This window comes from Pleurodeles waltl, chromosome 5, assembly GCF_031143425.1.
Source record: "Pleurodeles waltl isolate 20211129_DDA chromosome 5, aPleWal1.hap1.20221129, whole genome shotgun sequence".
NCBI classification, from domain to species: domain Eukaryota; kingdom Metazoa; phylum Chordata; class Amphibia; order Caudata; family Salamandridae; genus Pleurodeles; species Pleurodeles waltl.
The window spans coordinates 1,036,831,701-1,036,854,085 of record NC_090444.1 but is presented as its reverse complement, the minus strand read 5'-3'; the positions used below and the strand labels follow the sequence as shown (position 1 = coordinate 1,036,854,085).

General features: G+C 42.6%; 1 protein-coding gene across 2 annotated transcripts in view; it reads left to right on the top strand.

Moving 5' to 3' along the window:
- AHI1 (Abelson helper integration site 1) overlaps positions 1-22,385 on the top strand; it is a 922,284-nt gene that overhangs the window by 953 nt on the left and 898,946 nt on the right. The window lies entirely within an intron of this gene.

Below are 22,385 nucleotides of genomic sequence, written 5' to 3'. Positions count from 1 at the left end.
ACAGAGCTGGGAGGATCGCTCAGGGAAGCTGATTTATTGGCGTGCCTGCCAGGGAAACTGTCGAGACACCTTCCTTCTTTAATCAGGCCTGAGCACAGCACTTGGTGTCATGTTTGTGGCTTCTTGACGCTGGGTGAACAGACATGGAGTGAACTAGCAGCCGAGGCCGCCCCAAAGGGGGCCTTGCAGGAGGGTGCCTTAACATCCGCCGGGGACCTCAAGGACTGGTTTCTGGGCCACCCTAGCGGCTTCATCAAAGGGGGATGACTCCCCAACAGGAACAGCAAATGCACCAGGGTTGGCGTGAAAGGTAGGGCCCGTGGGGGCCAAGGTATTGTTTGAACCCACCAATGGGGGAAGCAGGTAGGCAAACCTGCAAGAGCTAGTTGGGGGCTAATAACGTCTTGCATGCAGCCCACACCTTTTTCTTTCTTCCCAGGATCGTACACGCTGATGCGGGGAGAGCACAGTGGTCAACAGCACCCACCCACACCTAAGAACAGCATCTCTTGCAATGCTGAACAGATAAAAGGGGGACATCTGGTTGGTTAAAGAGGCGCGCCAACAAGGCGTGTGCCCAAAAAGGTAGCCACTCACCTGGGGATGCCTTACGGCAGGGTGAGCTTGTCCAACGGGGCGTAAGCAGAGCGCAGCATGCGCAGCCCAGATCGGTTGGATGGACGGCCAGGCACAATACACAGACAAGGTAGTGAGCTAAGTCTAAACAGCAAAAAGAAGCTACCCCCCTCACAAACGGAAACAAACCAACAGAGAATTGCTGACCCTCAAACAGCAGCATGTATGATTGCATGAACAACCAAGAGGCTTAATAAAAGGACATATCACAACAATGATTTAGGACCTATCTGACGTATGTTTATGTCAAGTTAATTGCAGATGATTCATGGTCTTGTTACAGTGATTGATGATCCTAAGGGCGATTTAGGACACTGTTGTTTTGATTTATGGCCTGTCATGATGATGATTTATGAACCTATATTTGAATCACAATTGTGCATGCAAGAATAAAGTGAGGCCATGTTTTTCCACAAGATGATATGACTCCGGTGTCTAATTTTTTTGATTTGAACTAAAAAAAACTAAGAATTACACCAGGTCTGGAGTGGTCCAAGTGTGGTTTCGTTGGCGTTTTTCAGACACCCCTCTTCCCCCTCCCCCCCCACCCACCAGTAGCACATTTAGTTCAGTCCGTCTCTGAAACTATTCTTCTGTTCCAAACATTTTTAACTTCTGAATGAATATAGCTGCTGCTTTTGGGACATTCTTTTAAACGGGATACCTAACATAACATATACTTTCGGGAATAAAAAGCTATACCAAAGGTTAGCAGAAAATAGAACTTTTTTGACAGGTTTCTCTAAAACCAGGATTATAGGTACCAAGTAGTTTCCATTTCACGGGTGACACCTAAAGATGGATGAGCCAACAAATTAACAGAGAGTCAAGCCAAGTGTCAGCTCTGGCTCTGAGAGCCCGTTTTCGAGCTGAGCATTGTAAATATTTGGTATTTAAATAACGCACCAAAGCTCATGTTAGACTATTGTAGTGTCTTTGATATCTTGCGCGCTAGGGCTCTCGCTGTTCTGGGTGGAATCCAGACATGAATTACGTAATCTGATAGGAGTTGTTAAGAGGTGTGGTTATAAAAGTTTGGATGCAATGCATGCAGAGCGTAATAGTATGTTGTAGAATAAAGCTGTCTTTTACACCTGTGTGTGGCGTATTCACTTGCATGCTCCGTAAGCTGGGGACGACGCTACATCTGGCAACAAGGAGGGGATACATGCCCTGAAGAAACAAAGCTGCTCTCCATTAGAGTTTGCAATGGTGCAGCAAACTGCTTGTGGGTGCCACATGTGCCCCAAATCTATGCAGAGCGGACTGCGATTGGCATTTGTGGAATCAAAACACTACTCCAGCCCATACACAGCCATCGAAGGCCATTCAGAGGAGCACATTCGAAAAGCCTGCCAGAACCCATTGGTAAGGTTGAAAGAAGAGATGCTGCGCCATAACACAGAGCCATCATCAATAAGAAGCAAAGGCTAAAGGCAGTGATGACCTGGTATGAAAACAGAAACATACTTACCGGCACACATGAGTGAAGTGCTATACGACCTAAAAAATCGCATGAGACGACCAGCCCCAGCAACTGGGTTTTGTGTCCAGAGGTTACCGGTCCTGCTGTGCGAGAAGAACGCTGCCTGAACAGCACATACTCTCAATGGCGACCGAAGAAAGCACAAAGTACGATGTGGCTAAATTCCTAAAGCCACCATCTTTGTTTGGTGCTGCGAAGAACATTGGGGCCAGGTGGACTGCATGGTTCAAAATGTTTGATGACTGCATAGATGCATTAGGAGAAGAAGACGATAAGAAAATCATTAAATATTTGAAAAACCTTGCCAGTGATGGAGTGAAAAAAGTGCTAAAGAAAGTATCACAAGTTGATGCAACATCATACCAAAAGATAAAGAAGCGTTGGATACCAAGTTCAATCTGATGCTGAATGTTGACTACAAGAGGTAATTCTGTAACCAAGCAAGGCAACAAGCTGGTGAACGATGGATGAATTTGTTGAGATACTTGGTGCACTTCTCACACATTGTAAGTTCTGTGACTTTAATGAAGAAGCCATGTGCCTCAGAGTCGTTGATTCCTTCAGAAGATGCATGTTGAGAGAGTCAATCAGTTTAGAGAAAATGCTAGTGGCTGCAAGGGCAGAAGAAGAAGCAGATCGAGCAGCTGATATGGAAGCAGTAACGTTGCATAGTAAGTCAGTGTTGCTCATGAAAAGCAGGCAAAAGCACAAAATAGATGCACATAAATCAATGTCTCAGAAAAAGAAAAAGTTATGCTTTTGATGTAGGTTTTTATTTCCTTGTGAAGATAAATGTCCAGCCATAGGACAGACGTGCAAAAGTTGCAGAAAGAAAACCACTTCATAATGGTCTGCAAAGCGAAAGAGAAGCCAAATGCATCACCGCAAGAAGAGAAAATGGACGGCAGAAGGTTCCAGAAACATTCGCGCCACTCCCACAAGGTCAAAAGGAAATATCAGTTACGACAAATAGAAACCAAGAACAGTTGATTAACGTCAAATTCATCCTCTAAAGGCTCTTCAACATCATTATTAACCACTAGCGAAGAAGACAGATGTGCGTTGATGATATTGACTAAGGAACGACAAGCACACGTATGATTAGCGGCTTGCAAAGAAGTTCAAAAGTCAAATAAGAATCAACAAAATTAATTTGAACACTGTCCTAAAATTACACTAAAGGTGAAAGGTTGCCCCATAACCTTCATTATAGACAGTGATGTGTAGATTACCTGCCAATAAAGAAGTTCAACAGCCTGTCTACTGTGCCACGCCTTACTCTGTCAAACACTAAGTTATACTCATGGGCTGCTTCTTAACCGGTACAGAGTTCACTGTCATTTACAGCAACCCTGTGACATAAAACATAGTACAAGCGCCATTCATGTACTTCAGGAAACTTTAGCTAGTGCATGCTTACTTAGATTTGCTACTGCTGCTGAGTCAGTTCCCATTGTTGTGTCATGGGTGAGGAAGGCTCAAGAAGATGAAACTGCACTTCATATTAATATGGACATTTTCCCTGTTGCCCAGGGGCACAGCAGAGTCACATTTCATTTACAAGCAGCCACTGAGAAATAACTAGAAATAGTGTTGAAGCATGTCATCATTGAACACTGCACTGGTTCTACGCTGTGGGTTTCGCCCATAGATGTAGTGCCAAAGAAGGACAATGGAGGTGCAGTGCGCTTTTGTGTTGATATGCACCAGGCCAACAAAGCAAGAGATAATGACGACCTACTCCCCATATAGCGGAAATGATCATTATGCTGAACTGAGTCAGAATCTCCTCCCGTCTTGACCTGATCAAAGAATACCATCAACCTGAGCTGAAAGTGAACTGTAGGTACATTACTACTTTTTCTACTCTTGTTGGTTTTGTTCAGATACAAAAGACTGAGTTTTAGAGTATCTTCAGTTATGAAGCTATTTCAGTATGTTATTCACCACGTTTTTCAACCTTTTACAAATGCTTTCAATTACAGTGATGATGTACTGGTACTTAAAGCAACGCAAAAAGAGCATGACAAGGCTCGTACACAAGTTTGCCAATTACTTGCTAATGGAGGTCTCACTCTGAATGCAGCAAAATGTGAGTTTCACAAAACCAAACTCAAATCATTTGAGCACATATTTTCCGAAGGGGAAATGACTCCTGACCCTGATAAGGTACAACCACTATTGTCTACCTGCCCCCCACAAGATGTAACCATGCTCCAATCCTTCTTAGGCATGGCTAGGTATTGCTCAAAGTTCATTTGTGACTTTGCTACAGTGAGGGCTCCATTGAGACACTTTACAAAGCAAAATGTCCCATTTCAGTGGTCTCATGAAACAATCTGAGTTTCAAAGAAATAAAGCATGCAATTGAAAATGCAACTGAAATTGCGTATCTTAACCCCAAGTCACATACTGAGATCACAGTAGATGCGAGCTCGGTGGGGCTGGGGGCAATTCTTGGTCAACACAATGACCACTGGAACACTCAGAGACACATTGTGGCCTATACCAGTAGAAGCCTTTCTGAAACAGTGAGCTTGCTTTCAGCCAGAAAAGGAGAGTCTGGGCGTAGTGTGGGCATGCAAACATTTTCATATGTTTTTATATGGGAAACATTTCATTGTCACCATAGACCACCAGTCGTTGCTCACTATCTTTGGAAACCCAAAAGCTAAGATGCCCCCTCGCATTGAGAGGTGGGGGTTGCGACTGCAAGAGTATGACTACATGATTGCACACAAGCTGGGGAAAGACAGAAACCCATTAGGTTACTTTTCACGAGTGCCGCTACATCGCCTCAGTTCGACATCCAAAACGGCTGAAGAGTATCTTCATTGTGAGGTCCAGCACACCAGCAGCTCTATCTATTGAAAAGATTATTGCTGCTACCAAAGCAGATAAAGACCTGCTCATCCTCAAAGACCTCCTTACAGCGCAATCTTGGAGGAAAGTATTCAACCTTTTGCTGATGATGAATTCCAAAAATTCAAAAACATACAGGATGATATAGCCATCGCCCAAGAGGGTATCATATTGAGAGACTCGAGAACTGTCATAACTGAGAGCCGGAGACAACAATTCATTGAACTAGCCCATGAAGGCCATTGTGGCATTGTAGCCACCAAAAGAGCCCTGAGAGACAGTGTGTGATTCCTAGCCTAGATGAATGAGTTCAGAGAAAGTTCAAAACATGCCACGTTCGTAACTGTTGATCCCCCAAGTGACACAGTATCCCCTGACAATATCTGACCTTCCGGCGCTTGCATGAGAGAGAGTTGCAGTTGATTTCTTTGGGCCTCTAGAAAATGGACATCATCTCATGTTAAATCTAATCACAAATAGAGAGTAGGAGGAACAACAGAGTCACACATTCTGCTAAGACTTCATAAAAAATACAACAGAGTATGACTGTAAGAGTATTTTCCATGTGCCATACTTTACATGGACGTTTTGCTGATTATGTCTGTATTGAAAATTAGTTCCTACTCAATTATATATAGAATACATTATTATAATGATACAAAGGATGATTAATCCATGCCTTAGCTGCATCTTATGAGTTTCCTGTATGCCACCATTGCCCTCTCTAGCTGAGGCTACAGTAACAATGACCCATTTTTAGGTCTGGGCTTTGAGTCCTCTTTAGCTGCCTTGCCGTACTATTGATTTTCCAAAACAATCATACATAATCTACGTATAGGCTGAGTCTTTGGGCAGGGGGCATCATCCATTGGACTGTTTCATTCACTGTTTACTTCTGCCCATCACAGCATGTTGCAGTTGGTTTGCCCATTTTACTTACTTTGAGAGACTGCACCAAGCCTGTGCACATTGTTCATATGTGCTTTAAAAGTAGTTCCTTTTTTCTTTTTTCAGTGTCAAAGCTGGTTCAAATTGTGTATTTTTATTAACTTTAAATTATTTGCATTCATTTTTCCTACACTACTTTTCAAAGTTTGTAATAAAGTTTTCATGTGACGTTGTAGCTGTTTGAGAAATGAGAGGTAGGTTGAATCAATCTAGGGTTGCTTATGGTCACTTCTGAAGGGGACAGTTTGGGGAAGAATGTTCCCATGAAGGGTGCAGTTGGTTCTGATTTGGATAAGAGAACCTTTATCTAAAGTGGCATGGTGGGCAAAAAACTATGGGCTGATATTCAGCATGAGGGATTGCCAGTGGCTGAGATTATTTCAAGCATTCCATCCATCACTTTGTCGTTGTTGCAGCTTCTTTGGCGAGGCACACCTCAGCATGTCTTCCACCTCCACAAGTTTGCTTCTCCTTGAACATTTCAGGAATTGTCCCTTATCTCTGGTACCATCAGTAATCCAGTGCTTCAAATTTTCAGATCAGGCAAATCAGTACAGAAGTAGAAAGAAGAAAAGTTAACCTGTATGGGTCTAGTTTTTGCCTTTGATGGAATTCATCAGTGTTAAAGCTGGCCTCTGTTGACAGTGCATTTGTTTAGTAATAGAGACCGATTTGAATGCCAGTTTGTCTGTGTTAATCTTTTAATTTGAGAATGTAATGCACCAGACTATAGCTAAGATTTTGGACACCTGTGTGGCAGTAGGTCGTCTGCTCTGTTCTTTTGTGGGTATATTGATTTTCACAAGGTTTGATGTTTTCTGTTGCAAGAAAATACATTTTCATTAAAGTATCATGTTTTTAGGTTTGACTTATAGAATTCCTTTATTTCTTCATCATCATCAAAATTCTTTATTCGGTTAAAATAAATATAACCACGAAATATACATGAAAATTGATAAATCACAATTTTTTCACAATAAAATCACAAGGAAAAAAACAATCCGTCAAAGTACAGTATAAGAATCACAGTGCATGTAGAATTCCTTTATTATAGTTAGTGCCTGGTGTCCCGAGTTTAAATGCATGGTGTCCCACGATGCTTAAGATTGCATGTATGTACTTGTTAGGTTGTTCCTTTTAGTACGTCCTACTACTTTTTATGTGAACAAGCCAAACTTTATAAGACTCCTGGTCCTTAGTTTCAGTAGGCCTTGTGAATGATGCCCAGGATTTTGAGTTTGACCTTTGATACCACTGGGAGCCAATTGAGGGAACATGAGGTCACAGTTTAACTTTGAAGCATCATTGAAGGTTTACTAAAGGTAGGACATTGTATGTGATCTTTGCCTAGTGTTGAAGAGATTTTAGTATTTCTTTTGCATTCAGAGTTTTATGATTGTTACGTAAGAGGTTAAAAGTATACCTTTTGATTCTGTTCATACTGAAGTTTTTTGTGTCTTCCATCAGGGATTCTTAAATATCTGTATGCTTTGCTTACTCAAGGTGTGAGCATATTGAATTCCATGCCCTAGAATTCACTATGCAGAGTATGCGTAGTTCTTGGTGTGATGTGAGTGCATTGGTTTTGTAGAATAGAGTTGTTGTGTGTTGCGTGTTTCAGGTGATGTAGACTGTATCTTGTCTTTTGTAGACTTCAAGGTACACATTTGCATTCTGTCCATAGATTATAATCCTGTTCTGATAGATACTTCTAACCACATATTCCTCACCTTTAGAATATTCCCAAGGAGCCAAACTGGATCTGGAAGCGCTTCATAACAGTGCTCCTGCGTAGAATTGGGCGGCACGGTGCAGTTCTGCCTAGGGCTAGTTCCGCCCTGGAAATGATGGAGCAGAACATTGGTTCCTTTTTTTCCACCCCTTCAAATGCGGATCCAGAGCTCTGCTCCTTCTTTTGTTGATCTTTCAGTGACTCCTAGAGTGAAATCTAGTGTGCAAGTGAACAATGTCCCCTTCTAAATCTACAGGCTTCAAACCATTCATTGACTTCAGAAAACAAATGTTGGTCATGGACCCACACGGTGTGTGTTTTGGTGCTTGCGTTCGGGGCACAGTGCCATGTCGTGGGATGGCTGCACCCACATACACCTAAAGGCGATCCAGAAGTGTGACATGAAGCTGTATATCGCCGAACACAGGACGACGTTACTTGCGTCTCTTAAGTTCCACTCCAGTTGAGGGTGGGGATCAACTCCTGTGAGAATTTGTCTTTTCAGTCAAAGTCCTTCAAAGGAAAACATCTGGCCACTCTCTATCAAAAGAGAAATCTCAGGGGCATAAAGGTGACAACCCATTACGCACCTTATCTGTGACTGAAAAGTTGATCCCACAGTTGATGCCATAGTGGGTCAGGCCTTTGGCAACGCTGCAGCAGGATGAGGGCTTTAAGGAGGTCATACTTTGTATCTTTGGAACTCTTCTGGCTCCTATTGATGTGCCTTTGGACCCCAACAGTTTGCAGGGGTTCCCAGTTAGATTAATGCCAGCAGATCCATCCTTGGCTCCATCTGAACCCCTTGGATCCATCACGAGTCCGAGACCCCTTCATCCATGCCAGAGAAGGCACCAATTTAGATGACCAACCTGAAACAGCTTTGGCTCAACCCCAACAGAGGATGAGCTTCGAATCTGGTACAACACACCAAGTTTCCATACAGCTTGAATTTTATCCATTGCTTCTACCACAGGCACAGGCACAGGCAGAGGTGCCTTTAGAGGTTCTACTGCGTTTTGACTCTGACCCGAGCTTTCTACCGCTCAGAGATGACTATGGTGGGGATGGGGATGGGGATGAATTATCCCCTCCATTATGATGAAGACCGTATTTACATGCACTTACAGAAGGTCATTGGGCTTCATACCTCCCCTGGTGCAGGGTTGAATCAGTTTCCCAAAAGAAGAGAGTGCTTCTCTTTGTTGTGGTAATTCAACTAGCACATGAGGTCTTTACATGGACTTACAGAAGGTCATTGTGGGCAGTGTTTAAATCTTCTCTTCAGCTTCCAAAGGGAAAGAATGGGTCTCTTTGCTGTGGTAATTCAATAAGCAGCTGAGGTCTTGGACCTACAACTGCCTTCAGTTGAAGTCAAGACAAATGCCCTTAAGTTTTGCAACCTGGGACAGCTTGAGCCGAGCCCCTGCTTCTTGTTCAGTGAGCCAGTGCTATCAGCTTAATGGCACTTTTGTCCAAGCTCTGTTCATGCCCGCCAGAGAATAGACAATTGGTAAAATGCCAATGTTCCTGGTGACCTTAGTTTCCTTACACATCCTACTCCAGAGAGTCTGGGTATCCAGGCTTTCACCAGCAAGGTGAATCCCAATTAATTCCCCACTATCCCCCGGACAGGAAGGTTGTATTATTTGGGGTTTGCACTGTCACAGTGTGGTTGTGGGTAGAAGAATTATCTAAAGCAAAGTGCAAGATAGGGATTCATGTGTGTAAAATGTTTCAGGTAGTCCATTCATGGAAAGCATTTACTATCAGGGTAAGCACTGTAAGAAAATACAGTGAACTGTTAACTCAACTTGCATTACTGTCATTCCAGTGTAAAAATGTGCATATGTTTTAACAGGTTGTGGCTTTCCATAATTCTCTCACAACGCTTATTTGTTATATGCAAATAAGTACAGTAGAATGGAAGCACAACTGGCAATTGTTTGCACCCAAAAAATATTTATAAACTAGAAAAAAACAAAAAATAAGAATGGAGAATCAGTATAAAACAATTATGGACAATGTGTTAAAAAAAGAAAAAAAAAAGGCCCCATTCATAAAGAAAGTCGCAAACATGCTGCAAGTCTGTGTACATTTACTAATGTCGGGAATTAACAAATGTTTACAGATGTATGCCTGGGAACCTGCAATATTTTCAACTTTCCAGCCATAAAACTAGTAAACATTTATGATTGTACATTTTCCTAGCAATCATAATGGAAAGAAAGTGACCCCTAGCAACACCATCATTAGATGTGATAGACCAACATACAGAGGGGGTTGTTTAGCCATTATCTGTAATACTTCAGTAAGCTATAGCTTAGTACCGGGTTCCATCGTAGGCTGCGAGAATGCTCTATTTCAAATCACTTTGAGCAAGAATTATATCCTCTCTGGCCTTCTTATTTATAGACCCCCACAGACCCGTGTAAAGCTTTCCGATCCTCTTTAGTTAATCAAGTAACTTCATCAGCACTTAAATCTGAAAATGTCACTGTCATAGGGGATTTAAATCTTCACTTTGATCAACATGATGATATTAGAGCTGGCTCAGGAACTAATGACTGATTTAGCATCATTACAGATGTGTCCGTTAGTGGAAAGTCCTACACACCTAGTGGGCCTCCTTTTAGCCCTGTTTTTATTTTAATCTCCATCATTTGTAGCCCCCCCCCCACCAAGACCTATGGCTTCGACCGACCACTACCTGATTTCTATATCTCTTCAAGTAACTGGACCTAAACCCATGGCCATGTGCTCCTTTATCTCTAAAAAGCCATATTTTAAATTGAGCATAACTGAATTTGACTGATATATCTTGACCACTTTCCCCTCAGCTACTTTCAAATGTTGACTCTGTTGATATGAACATGAAGGAATGGATGATTTTGCCCCTAGATAAGGTTATACCGTTCCACCAGGTAAAGATCAGGAGTCAGCCCTCTGCTCCTTGGTGTAATGAAACATTGATCACTGACAAAAAAAACGCTGTAAGACAATTGAGTGCAAGTGGAGAAAATCGTATGACACTGGGGCAAAGGCACTTTACTTGAATGCAGTCAAAGCCTATCATAAATTGCTAAGAAAAACCAGGGCAAAGTTATTCTCATCCAAAATTTCAAACAGCAAGAACCCTGCCAAAGAAATATATTCTGTAGTCACACGTTTTACCTACTCTGGCCTTAACCAAGTCAGGAGAGGATTCTGATGATCACTGTAATAGAACAGCAGATTTTCGTGTGGAAAAGATCAATGACATTTATGCCCAGTTTCAGCCTAATACTATTACCGGTACTGATCTCACTCGCGAGTGTCAAGATGAGGCTTTATCTTGGCCAGTCCTCAATAAATTATCCCTTCTGGATCCTCCTTCTTTGCTCTATGTACCTCAGTGAGTTGAGCTCACTAGATGATCCCCTTAAACCAGACACCATCCTTAAATTGCAGGATTGGTTTCTTCCCTGCTTTCTTGAAATAGTTAATCTTTCATTGTCTTCGACCACGGTAACCGGGGTGTGGAAGCAGGCAAAAGTTATCCCTCTCCTGCGTTGGTAACTACCATCGTATTTATCTACTTCCTTTCTTAGTTTAGGTGGCAGAAAAACACGTTAATAGACTACTAACAGGGTTTTATGAATCCAGTGGCATTCTGGATGTTTCCCAAAATGGCTTTAGGTCCCATCATAGCACAGAGTCTTTTGTCTGTCACCGAGTCACTTCACAAAGTGGTGGATGAAGGTGGCTCTGCAGCTCGTATTCTTCTAGATCTGAATGCCACCTTTGACACCATCTCTCACAAGGTGCTGTAACAACACCTTTTTGACATAGGCATTCTGAGCAAAGAGTTGTTCTGGGTCAAATCCTTTCTTAGCCACCACTCTTTTTAGGTTGTCGCCCCAACCCCCTTTTTCTTCATCTCAAAGACCTCTGGAACATGGGGTTTCTCAGGGTTCCTCTTTGAGCCCCACACTGTTTGTTGAACTTGTATGTCAGACCTCTGACTGAGATAGTATGACATCTTGGAGGACTTGGTTATTTCATAAGCAGATGATACCCAACTTATCGTCTCTTTTTCTGCTGACTTCTCTAAAGACATTAATACATTTCAGAGGTGTATGCTGTCAGTGGCTAGCTGGATGGATGATAATTGCTTAAAACTGAATGTAAGTAAAACAGAGAACCTACTGTTTGGCAAACAAACACCGTCATGGGGAAATCTGTGGGGGCCACACTGCCTGAGGCACCCCGCACCTAAATCTGTGATGAGAAATCTGGGCATATGGCTGGCAATGAACTTAGTCTTGAGAAAGAAGTAACCACTTTGGTAGGTACTTGTTGTTTTGGTCTTCTGAGAAGGCTGAAACTCATTATCGACCTAGTCCAACCGCATATTTGTTAGCTGATTACCCAATTTATTATTCTGTCCCTCCTAGACTACTATAACAGCCTCTATCTGGGTTGCATTAAATCTATCCTAAAGAGGTTACACTTGGTCCAAAATGCGGCAACCAGATTGCTGAATTCCCTCCTGAAGTTCTGCTCCTTCGCAAGCTCTTTTGGCTTCCGTTGGAAAGGGGAATTCAATTCAAAGCCCTCAGCATGGCACACAGAATCATGAACACACAATGTGCTCCCATCCTGTTTGATCTTTTGTGATCTTATCTTCCAACCAGAGCACTTTGCTTGGCTGATCTTAACTTGGCAGTTACTCTTCGGTTCCACAGGAGACGGGCTGGCGCCAGCTCCTTTTAAGTATTCGGTCCAGCCCTTTGGAACAGGTTGCCTCTCGAGCTAATCAATATGCAGAATCACTTTGATTTTAGGGCAAAGCTCAGAACTTGGCTCTTCAGCAGTTAGGAGCTTCTTTCCCTTAGCTACTTTGATGTAGTACTTTAGTCAGGTGGCTAGCGCTGGGAAGCCCATTTTGGGGCAGCTATGTGCTTTATAAGTTGATTTAACATAACATCTTGGCATCTATCTCTGGTGTGAGGCCCACCTTACTGTCCAAGAATGGACAAGGACATTGTGCCTTTAAGCAGTTCCTCCTTTCCTTCTCAAGAGGCCACCTTTTCTCCAGCCACCTATTTTGAGGAGCGTGTGTCTAGATGATGTTCCAGATTCAGCATGCCCGAAGTAGACGCACTGCCCTCCTTCCCCACCATATTGATGTCAGGATCATTAGGCAGCTGTTCCAATGAAGTGTGCCATAGTCTGGTGCGCCCCCAACTCATCATCAGAGTCTCCTCCATTCTCATGCATCCTTTTGCTCTTTACTTTATGGGGCCAGAGGTCTGGTCCCTAGTGGGGCTGTCCGACAGGGTTTATACTTTCAAATAGAGGCTGGTGAGCATTTTGTGCCAGGCACATGAGCATCCTTTTGGGGAGTGCATCTACATGTCTGTGTGATACTGCCTTATATATTGAGATAAGTTTCTGGCAGCACTGTGAGCGGTACTTGCTATTCGCATTACGTGAACTAACGAGCCAAGCAACGCAAACAGCTTCTCATGCTGATTAGGAGGTGCACAGCAGAGGCTACATTGCACATGCCCAAAGTCTATCCTCAGTAAATTCAGTTCCTGGAAGGAATCCAATTTTTTTGCCATTTTTTGGCTCACCCCAGGATGACAAGCTCCCTTGCTAATTCCTACAGGATACATTGGCCCATATCCTAGAGGGATCTCAAGGAGTTTTTCGCAGTTGGATGGTGCTCCCACCCCCCCAGGGGTGTGGAATTCCAAATAGCCTGGCACCCTAGACATATTTGGGGTCAAGGACAACATGTTTTCATTTTAATGTTGTCTTTGGGATAAGTAGGCCCAACCCCTTGTAGGACAAACCAGTTGGCTGCCAGTCTGCATATTTGTGTCCATATTTTAATGCTGTTCGAACTTATATTTATGGTTCATTAATACAAAGCCTTTATTATTAGGGTGAGCGCTCTAAATAAATGTTGTAAGATCCCCCTGAACTACTGACAGTGGTTCCAGTAAAAAAAGTGTACACTTTGAAAAGTTTAACAATATGAGGCTATATATAATGCTTCCAGAATGCTCTTTGATTAGATGTAAATGTTTGCAGAAGCTTGTAAGCATGATTGTTGATTCTTTGCTTTTAGAAATAGAATTTCCAGAAAAAAATGAAAGTAGGAAAATAACATTTTGCTAAATTACTGTGAAAGTTTAGGTACTATTTCTTTGAAACTTCATTTATTAAAATGTGTTCATGCATGTTAGTATTTCCACAAAATATTCATAATGGAAAATCAGTGTAATCATTTAAAAAAAAAAAAATGGAAATCATGAAGATAAACAAGCACTGGCAAAGCCAACCGATGTAACATTGGTTGTCAGTCTTATTGTTTTGTCAATGTGTGTCTTGTTTTGACATGGCTTTTGTAACACTTTATTGTTGTGGGAGCTGCCAGGCCCTCACCCTTGTGACAAACATTGGCAAAAAGCAAAAACAAAAATTAGTTTCAAAAAGCACACTTTGCCACAGTAGTTCCTGGCACTGATAAAAACTACTTTGTGTACCAGTATGCTTCTTGTGGAAGAGCATAATGTTGTCACTCACAGTAAAGTCAGCCAATAAATATATAGAGAGAGAAAGGGAATTTTAATAAAAACAATGTGTCTTGGTTAATGCCACACCTAATTATGAGCCTAATTCCTAAAGAAATTTACAAAGTGCATCCATGATATATGGATTTGAATTAGTGAATGTGAATTTGAATTAGTGGCTTTCATGAATTTACAGACAGAGACCAGGAAATCATACTCCTCGAACATATTTGTGAACTGTATTTTAGCACGAGCAAAAATGCATGTGTAGATTGTCTCATGCCAAAATCCATTGAGCGTTTACAAGTTCACTTTCCCTCCAACCACTCTTTTCCCCAACCCTGGAAGAACTTCTACTTCGTACTTGTCAGGAGTAAATTTCCAACCTTTCTCAATATGGAAAAAGATTAGAGAACAACTGGTGAAAATCCTTAAAACATGCACATTAGTAGGTTTGCACAGACTGAAAGGCATTCTAGCCCTCAAACTATTGCTTACTGCTTCCTCCAGCCCCAACATGTGGGTCTGCGGAAAAGTGGCACAATAAGGAAATTGCTAAATTAGGGCTTGCAATTGCTAGTATTCAAGCCCTACTATAGTATTAGCCCTGGTCTAATCAGACAGGACATTTTCAGAGCTCTTACATAATGAGATTGCTGCCATAATTTTTCACTGACTACCTGCCTCCAAAGGGACAAGTAGATTTTTTTACACGCCACATAGATTTAAGAAGCAGCCTGCCGAATGGACAGGTAGATATTTTTTTTAATTCCACACCCCTGCCCCTCAACACCGTAGAAACACAGAGTCCTGAGGAAGATCTTCGTTTGGAATAACAGGCCCATCCAGAAGGTCGAAAAACACGTCAGCATATTTTAAAGTGCGGCTTTGAGGGCATTTCTATCCCAAGAACCATATGATTGAAATTGAGCGAATTCCTATCATTCCGATACTTTGAATATTTAATGACAAACTTACCCTGACTCCTTTAAGGGCCCACGATACCTAGAGAACCTCATGTGAGGAGGAGGATGATAACACACAACTAGCATCATAAAATAATATTGGTGAACACTGTACTGACTCAAGTGAGATGATGGACACTTTAATTTGTTGACACTTATATTTGTTGTTAAAGCATCTATCTACATGTTGGATACTTTACATGTTGATCTGTGTATTGAAATGTATGGTCACTTATATGTATATCAAAGGCTTTGTAAAAAAAAAAAAAAAAAAAAAAAAAATGTTTTCTTTTTAAATGTACTGTTTTGTGAAAATTGCTGATGGCTAGATCATAAAGTTCCTAATGAAAAACGCTTTAAAGTGTAAGTCATTTGTTGGTGTGCAATATATCAAATGAACTTTTGAAACATAGTAGCAGGAGGATATCTATGGTAGAATAATAGTTTTCCCAAAAAGGCTTTGTGAATTATCCTTGGAAATGTGCAGTATAATTATGTACCCTGTATACAGGTATACTTTATCTATGGTAGAGGTGGTGTGCTTTGCAGACAGTGCGTATTCCGATGGTGCTGGTGTGCTATGGTATTGCCCTTGGTTCCCTTGAGGGAGCCAAGACTAATATTGTAGCACTGCTCCCACCGGTCAGCCCGCCAGGAATGTGTATTAGAATGCTTCCCACCAGTCTGCCTGCCGGGAACATTGTAATATGTTTGTGGGGGACACCACCGTATGACGATGGCGTCCTCCCCATGAGTTTTGCAGTCAGCTCATCCAACCGCCAAACTCATAATGAGACCCATAGTTCTGGAACACTCAAGCTTCGTCGGGTAAGAAGAGCTCCTCTTCTCCGGTACTTATGTAAGCTTGCCCATGTGTCAAAGGGCTGTTTAGAATAACAGAGCTGGCTGCTACTAGGTGTCACTGTCTGGCATCTAATTTAAAAGAGCACAGCCATTCACAACAAAACAGGGAGTTAGAGATATCTTGTTTAGCTTTCTCTTCATCTTGTTTGCGTGACAAATTACCAATCATGCAGTGATGCAGGAACTTAACTTCAGTTGCATTAGCCTCACATGACATGCCTGCCACTTGACAGGACTGAAGTGAAGCACTTAACTGGGCTGGTGGAGCATCAAAGAAAGGGGAAAGTAGAGGTTGAGGAAGGACTGTTAAGCACATTAGAGTTATTTGACTGGTTGCTTCTTTAATGTGTCTTTCCCTAATGCTTATTGAAAGTTAGTTTGTTAATGTTCAAATTATGGCAGCTTGAGGAATAAAGAAGAAAGCGAATGTGCAATCCTCACCTCAGATCCTGACACAGAATTCCGTTTTTGCAGGCATAAATATATATCCTATATTTGCTTATTTGAAAATCTGCTGTGCTAGACAAATTCAATTGTTAATGCTGTGCTAGACAAATTCAATTGTTAAAACCTTCTTCTCCAGGGAGAGAATATTTCTCTCCACGTTGGAACTCCTTTCTCTAGGGTTTGAGGAGAAATGACTAACCTTCAGCATTAATGTTTATGCATGTACACAAACTCACTATGCATTCCAGCCTTGAAACTACCATTTCCTCCCTACCTTCAGCCTATGATTAGTTTTGCCCACATGAAAATCTTCATGTGAGTAAATCCTTTTTTATTACGAGTGCAAAACCAACTTTTGCGCATGTACCTCAAACTTACACTAGTAAATAGCTTTAAGACTTGGGCCTATAACACTTCGACTTGGATAATACCTTGCAGAGTTCATCGTTCTGTGAAATTAAAGTGTCCTGTCACTGATAAAGGGCTTGGTTAATAAGGCATGGTGATATGAAGTGATTTTTCCCCAAACTTGAAAAGTATGATCAAGCGGAGAAGGTCAGAATGTGAGCGTTCTTGTTGATTTTCAGCTGACAATCTAGGCACCAGACCACAGGTATATCCTGTTTTTTTTTTTTTTTTTTACAGTAACGTTTTGCAAAATATAGTGAATGTTTTAAACTAAATTAGTATACAAGAAGTGATGGATGGAATGCTTGAATTATTCTAAGCCATTTATAATCACTTGGGAACAATCCTAATGCATTGTTATTTTGCACACCATCCTACCTCAGTTTGTACCTAGCCATATGCAAATCAGTTTTGACCCAACTCCAGTGGGAACAGTTCAGCCCAACCTGCCAGGCCAGGACCTACCTGAACCAAAACACAAGCAACCAAGAACCGGATTTGCCCTGATTTGTGCTTATCACCCAGGTGTAGCTTGGTTCCAGTGGTACAGTGGTCCTAGGTCGCTAAATGGTACAGAAGTGATTTGATCTGTCACAGTGCCACTATTAGCAAAATTGATCTTTGTACTGCCGCTAGCGGTGTCATTATGCATAAACTCAATTCGGTCCAAAATTTAGTATGTCGTTAGAGCCTCCTATACAAGCATAGAAGGCTCTCGTTTTTGGTAAGGTGAAATATGGATATTGATTTTTTGGTAACAATAATTCATAGACTTGAGAGATGAGCACAGGCTACATCTCTTCAGTTCTGTGGAGAGAGAACATTAAGAGGATTATTTACTTACAGTTTAACCATTTATTTATTTGTTGTCCTTCTTACTGGAAAATCAGTTTTCAGTTATTTGCTCATGGACGGTATTACCATCAGAATTTGTTGGTAAAGTAGTGGTCTCAAAATATATGTTCTTTAAATTAATTTTAGGATAGGGCGTGTAACTTTGTGTCTCAATAGTGCTGTGTATTAGCACCTAATAGATAATATGACACACAAATGTTCGTCATAAATAATTTAAATCTGACTTGAATAATTTAACGGTTGTAGCCTGCAGAGGAAGATCTTTCATGCTATTGTTTATTTGTTTAAAAGCCTTGTTAGGTGTGGTCTAGAGGCATCTTCAGCTGTTTTGCCAGCCTCAAGTTTTCAAAAAGATTCATGATAAAAATACATACATGTGTGGGTGTATATATGTTTTGGAGATTTTAGCCAGCTCTTCAAGCACTGGTCTGTAAAGATGGAAGGATGTTCATTGCTAGAACTGGCCTATCACGGCTGTTTTTTAAGGTACTGAGTATTTTTCCCTTTTTAGCACAGTTTGTAGCTCTGCTCCTCTTAACTGACCAGCCAAATGAAGATCTAATGGCCCTCAGGGACACCCTTGATGTACCCTAACCGTGGGAATGCCTTCAATTGGACATCCAACTGTGTAATTCTCTGGGGGTAGCTCCCTGACACTTTGGTCCCGGGACTTGATTGTTGGCATTTTTTTATTTTGTGGTGCTGCACTTGCACCGAGAATTTCTGCCTTATGGCTTATCCATGTAAGTCTTTTGGCATCTTTGGGCGCATCTCTTTCCTCCAGTGGACTCAGCCGTGCCTATCTCCTTTATGTCCCACCGTCGCCTATGTAGGACTAAGGGTCCAGCTTCCTCCACCAGGCTTGCCAGTGGTTCACCCAAAGCACTGCAACGTGTACTCTATGTGCCTCACATAAGTGCTGTAGGGGCCATGTTAAAACATTATGCCCCCTTTGTAGATCATTCCAAAGCTGACCTGCCTTTCCTTTGAGAGCTCTGGGGCTGCCGCAGTTTGTCGAGGTATAGCCACAGAGCTTTCGGCGTATTGCAGATCTCTTCACTGCTCCCCTCCTCGATCTCCAGGCTACCAAGAGATTTTCTTGCTGACCATGCTCTTCTTCTCACTACAAAGCTGCTGCACTTCCCTCAAGCTCTAGAGATGATACTGGCTCCCAAGCCCTAGGCCCCAATTTCAGGTCCTGCAAGTTCCACGAAGGACAGACAGATCCTGACAGGGAGCAGACAAAGGGCACCTCTGGAGCACTAGCACCAGTGCTGCCCACTATCGGAGTGGCCTCGACAATCAGCTGCTGAGAAGGGGCTAACTTTTTCACCCTGTGCTGCGTGAAGATTTCACCACCTTTGCTTACGCCTTTGCACGGAAGACAATTTGAAGTAGTCCTCTAAAAAGAACTCTAAAACGGCTTGGATTGGAGTGAAGCACTGAAATCTCAAATTTCACTATACCCTACTGCAGGCAGTGCCCTCAAGCAATGTATAGAAAGTGACTGTGGTTCTTGCAGTAGGATTGCGACCCACCATGTTTACCTTTATTTTCTCTTTTCTGACATCACTGTATTCACAGTCCGTTAGTGATGGTGAACATTACCTATTATGGGTAACTTAAGTGCCTGTGTTTCATTTGTGCTTCCTTTTGTTAACTTGTCTCCTAAAATAACTATATCTCACATACCTGCCATATGCAGTTATCAGTGATATTATTTCAGATGTTGCAGTGATGTTATCAATACAGTTATTGAACATGTCATGAGTATTGTAATATGTGAAAGTATTTATCAGTGCACGGTGAAGAAGCCGTGCAGGGCATGTGGGATTGTAGGGCCTGGCCCTTGACCAGACCCTGCACCTAACCCCACACGGCGCCCGGGCCTCATATGGCTAACTATATCATGTAACAATATAAGGTGTAATTTTAGTTAAGGTAGACCTACTGACTTTATCAAAGGTTGTTTTGCTTTAGCAAGGGGTCAGCATATCGATATATATATATAACAGACCTATTGGCTTTGTCAAAAAACATTTTTCAAGCCACAAAGTGCAGCCTTAGAACCAACCACAAGGGGTCCCTCCACTCAAGGTGAAGATCATACAGCTAGCTCCAGCTTGGATTGCTTTAAAAACATATAGTAAGCTCTCCTGTGGTCATGAATTCAATGACCCAGGAGACTTAAATGTTTTTCTAATGTTGCTAGAGGGCTGGTGAGCTCCTTGTAGCTCTCCATGACTTTAAATGTTAAAAAATGGTTGTTGATGCCCATGCCCCTTTCAGGGCACCACCAGAGAGACAAAATATAATGTAAAAAATCCTTCGCAGGGCTTTATGGGGCACTTCTTGCACAGAGCAGTAAATAATAAATAAGTGTCCGCTACTGCTAATTTATTATTAATTTTGTAAAAATATAAATATTTTAATGGGTGACCTGGTGCCCACCCACGCCATCCACATCTTTTTACTTACGTTGTGGGCTATGCGGGAGAAGAGCCCCACAGCACCTGCTGGCTCCCGAGCCAGCATACATAGTGGGTGCTGAAGGGAGCTGGCCATTTTGTCAATAGGGTTGCCTCTGGGTTTACCTAGGGCACCCACAACATCCCAGTCGTTGGGAACTGCCGGGTGGAGCCCCAAGCCTCCCATGGCCACTGCTGGCTCCCCAACCAACACCCATTCTGGATGCTGGCAGGAGTAGGCTGTTATTTTGCTCCTGTCTGGACGGGAACACCTTTTTTTTCCCCTCTGTTCCCGCTGGATGGGTCAGAGTTGTGTTTCCTGCCTAGAAGAGTGCAGACAGAGAATAAAGTTTACTTTCCTTGCCCACATTCTTCTGGTGGAGAAAACTGCGGTGTTCTGGGGTTTTAATTCCACTGGACACTGCTTTGAATGGGCCCTATGAATGGATGTCCCTGGTGCTGAAAAGCTCAGGAAGGGGGACCCAGTATTCCCCCCTCCCACCAAAAAACAAAAAAACACTATCTCCTCGGGATGGGGTTCCCGGGGCTCTTCTATGGCTCATGGAGGGAGGCCACCCCTTCCCACTCCAGCCTTAAAATAACAAAGTCTGCCCTGGGGGATGGGGCCTGAGGCCTTTGAAAGACTTGGGGAAAGAGACTGCACACCCCTCTCCACATTTATAACAATATCGGTTCCAGGTGATTGTGTCCCTGGGGCCTTCTGAAGGCTTGAAAGGGTGCCTCAAGCCCCTCTTCCCATATAAAAGCACAACAGCCCGGGGCCTGAAAATGGCTCAAGGAGGGGGCTGTGTCACCCCCCCCTCCCTGCACTCCTCCCTCCACCCCAAACCAAAACATAGGACACCTAACGCCCCCTGGGTCCTAGCCTGCACCTGGGAGCTAGGACACTATATATATATATATATATATATATATATATATATATATATATCACATTTTATCTTTAGATCTGTTGAATCTGTGGATCCTCAACGGCGTAATATATACATATATTTTAAACTTTATTTTCACAAAATCTACTTAACAGATTTACACCAAATAAAAAAAGACCAAGATCAAGTGTCTGTCATTTCTGATGGATACAACTAGCTGTGGATTCCTCACCTTATGAATTCTCCCAATGCGCCAGCATTCAACTGAAATTTTCTTCCTAGCTCCTCCGATGCTTGCACACCCAACTCCTGATCATGAGTAGATGCAGGAGAAAAATGAGCTACTGGGCTTGCCGGGGACTCTGAGATCTCAATTAAAGTCCGCGCCGGAGAAGCCTGTGGACTCTAAGGCTGAGGAGACATTGTAGGGCTGATCTCCCACACCGTGTGGCGCCATCTTGGAGGAGACCAAGACCGATCTCTGGACGAACAATGTCGAGATTTCTGCCGGCGTTGCTTCTTATACAACCTCGAGGACCTACGTGACGAACTGTCCCTTGCCTTTGATCTTCGGCGACCTCTCTGCTCCTTCTTAGCTTTTGCCCAGAAAAGCTTGGCCTCTCTCTCTTTCAAGGCCTTCGGGTTCATCTGCTGGCAGGACACGCACTCCTCCACGTCATGATCCGATCTCAGGCAATTTTCATGCGGATCCGTCACCAACATGTGACCCCTGCACTCGCTACAAGGCTTAAATCCAGATTTGGTGGAGACATTGTAGCACTCTACAACAATTTCCTCGATAATAACAGTAACTGCCAAGAGGTAGGAAAAACTATTAGCGTTGAAGCCGTGGAAAAAAGGGAACTGGCGTCAGCATGCCGGCGAGGACTTCTTATCGCTCCAATGACGTCAGACGGAGTTGCTTGCAGAGCTGTGCAATTGTGACGTCCTTATCGACGTGAGGAGCTAGGATTTTTTTTTTTTCCATCAAATGCTGGCGCATTGGGAGCATTAATATGGTGAGGAATCCACAGGTAGCTACTGTATCCACCAGAAAAAGCGATAACGAAGGTAAGTACCTTGTTAATTTGGCGCAGTGAATCGCTGTTTGGTTTTCTTATGGAAAATTGCATGGGGAAAACACGTTTGGGACACCCCCTTTTTCACAGCCTCTGCTTGTCGGATCACGCTGAAACTTTCCAGGAAGGAGCAGAGGTGGATGAACTTTTTTTTTGGAAAGTTTTGTAAAGATTTG